Source organism: Salvelinus sp. IW2-2015, linkage group LG4q.2 (assembly GCF_002910315.2).
Source record: "Salvelinus sp. IW2-2015 linkage group LG4q.2, ASM291031v2, whole genome shotgun sequence".
NCBI lineage: Eukaryota > Metazoa > Chordata > Actinopteri > Salmoniformes > Salmonidae > Salvelinus > Salvelinus sp. IW2-2015.
The window spans coordinates 26,225,189-26,228,059 of record NC_036843.1 but is presented as its reverse complement, the minus strand read 5'-3'; the positions used below and the strand labels follow the sequence as shown (position 1 = coordinate 26,228,059).

At 40.9% G+C, this 2,871-nt stretch overlaps 1 pseudogene; it reads left to right on the top strand.

The window, feature by feature from the left end:
• LOC111963532 (syntaxin-binding protein 5-like) overlaps positions 1-2,871 on the top strand; it is a 50,680-nt pseudogene that overhangs the window by 16,375 nt on the left and 31,434 nt on the right.

Below are 2,871 nucleotides of genomic sequence, written 5' to 3'. Positions count from 1 at the left end.
TAAGTCTCTGGATAAAGAGGTCTGCTAAATGACTCATACTGTAAGTCTCTCTGGATAAGAGTGTCTGCTAAATGACTCACTACTGTAAGTCTCTCTGGTAAGAGTGTCTGCTAAATGACTCACACTGTAAGTCTCTCTGGATAAGAGGTCTGCTAAATGACTCATACTGTAAGTCTCTCTGGATAAGAGGGTCTGCTAAATGACTCATTACTGTAAGTCTCTCTGACTCACACTGTAAGTCTCTCTGGATAAGAGTGTCTGCTAAATGACTCATTACTGTAAGTCTCGGATAAGAGTGTCTGCTAAATGACTCACTACTGTAAGTCTCTCTGGATAAGAGTGTCTGATAAATGACTCATACTGTAAGTCTCTGGATAAGAGGTCTCTAAATGACTCACTACTGTAAGTCTCTCTGGATAAGAGTGTCTGCTAAATGACTCATACTGTAAGTCTCTGGATAAGAGTGTCTGCTAAATGACTCACTACTGTAAGTCTCTCTGGATAAGAGTGTCGCTAAATGACTCATTACTGTACGTCTCTGGATAAGAGTGTCTGCTAAATGACTCATTACTGTAAGTCTCTCTGGATAAGAGTGTCGCTAAATGACTCATACTGTAAGTCTTTGGATAAGAGTGTCTGCTAAATGACTCACTACTGTAAGTCTCTCTGGATAAGAGTGTCTGCTAAAATGACTCATTACTGTAAGTCTCTCTGGATAAGGAGTGTCTGCTAAATGACTCATTACTGTAAGTCTCTCTGGATAAGAGGTCTGCTAAATGACTCACTTACTGGTGTAAAGTCTCTCTGACTCACTACTGAAGTCTCTCTGATAAGAGCGTCTGCTAAATGACTCACTACTGTAAGTCTCTCTGACTCACTACTGTAAGTCTCTCTTGATAAGAGCGTCTGCTAAATTACTACTACTTGTGGATAAGAGTGTCTGCTAAATGACTCACTACTGTAAGTCTCTCTGGATAAGAGTGTCTGCTAAATGACTCATTACTGTAAGTCTCTCTGGATAAGAGTGTTGGCTAAATGACTCATTACTGTAAGTCTCTCTGGATAAGAGGGTCTGCTAAATGACTCATTACTGTAAGTCTCTCTGACTCACTACTGTAAGTCTCTCTGGATAAGAGCGTCTGCTAAATGACTCACTACTGTAAGTCTCTCTGACTCACTACTGTAAGTCTCTCTTGATAAGAGCGTCTGCTAAATGACTCACTACTGTAAGTCTCTCTGGATAAGAGTGTCTGCTAAATGACTAATTACTGTAAGTCTCTCTGGATAAGAGTGTCTGCTAAATGACTCACTCCTGTAAGTCTCTCTGGATAAGAGCTTCTGCTAAATGACTAAAATGCCCAATGTCTTCGTTAGAAGTCTGTCAAAGACAGTGTTTATTATTCTGCTGTGTTATGCCCTTGACAGCTTGGGAAGTTGGTATGGAAACCAGGAAGAAGAAGTTAAGGACATAAGAATGTTGCATTGTTTGACTCACACAGACAGTAGAAGCCAAGAATGTTAAGAGTGAGGCTGTTCCCTCCATCTCCCCGTTCCCCCTCAGGTCCTCCAAGTCACACCCTGGGCCTGTGGTCCACATCAGTGATAACCCCATGGATGAGGGAAAGGTAGGAACTTTCCAAAGAACCATCMATCAATCAATTATTCATTCATTCCAAAGCTTCAGAACATTGCTGATTATTTACAACATGCTTCTAAAAATCCAATTCTCAAAAAGGAAAATAATCATGTTGCTTGTTATTGTGGCAGATTTTGATTGGATTTGAATGTGGGACCGTGGTGTTGTGGGAYCTGAAATGCAAAAAAGCTGACTACCGCTACAATCATGATGAGGTAAGGCTTCTTTCTGTGGCTGTTGGTTCCTGTGGGGACTGACTGGGGAGAGGGGGACTTGCATTTAGAAATTAAATACACGGTGAACAATTATGTTCATGATTTGACATATTACTCTATCGATCTTCACTGCAAAACATTGCAATTCAGCGTATACATTGGGAATGTATCAATGCATTTATAAGCAATGGATATTATTGTGGATTCAGACTGATTATGTAACACTCTATTGGAAAAATAATGTGTTAAGAGATCTCCTTGTCTGAAAGTCTTGAGATCCACATCACAACTTGCTGTTATTATTTCCCTCTCATCCCCAGGCTATCCACTCAGTACACACTGTGTTTCTTCTTCTCTCTGCGCATCTTTATCCTCAGCTATTCACTCAGTACACACTGTGTTTCTTCTTCTCTCTGCGCATCTTTATCCTCCAGGATATCCACTCAGTACACACTGTGTTTCTTCTTCTCTCTGTGTATCTTTATCCTCCAGGATATTCACTCAGTACACACTGTGTTTCTTCTTCTCTCTGTGTATCTTTATCCTCCAGGATATTCACCTCAGTACACACTGTGTTTCTTCTTCTCTCTGTGTATCTTTATCCTCCAGGATATTTCACTCAGTACACACTGTGTTTCTTCTTCTCTCTGTGTATCTTTATCCTCCAGGATATTCACTCAGTACACACTGTGTTTCTTTTCTCTCTGTGTATCTTTATCTCCAGGCTATCCACTCAGTACACACTGTGTTTCTTTCTTCTCTCTGTGTATCTTTATCCTCCAGGATATCCACTCAGTACACACTGTGTTTCTTCTTCTCTCTGTGTATCCGCTAAAGGACTACAGGTTGAAACGGGAGTAAAATTCGTACCGGACTTGTCCTGTTTAGCAATTTTCCCGTACTGTCCTGATCCCGCAACAGTTCTATAACCCCGGAACTTTCCTGTCCTGTCCCGATAAAAAATCACTCCCCTCCTGTGCTGATTTTTATGTGCAGAAATATCTTCCTCCGTTAGCTGCC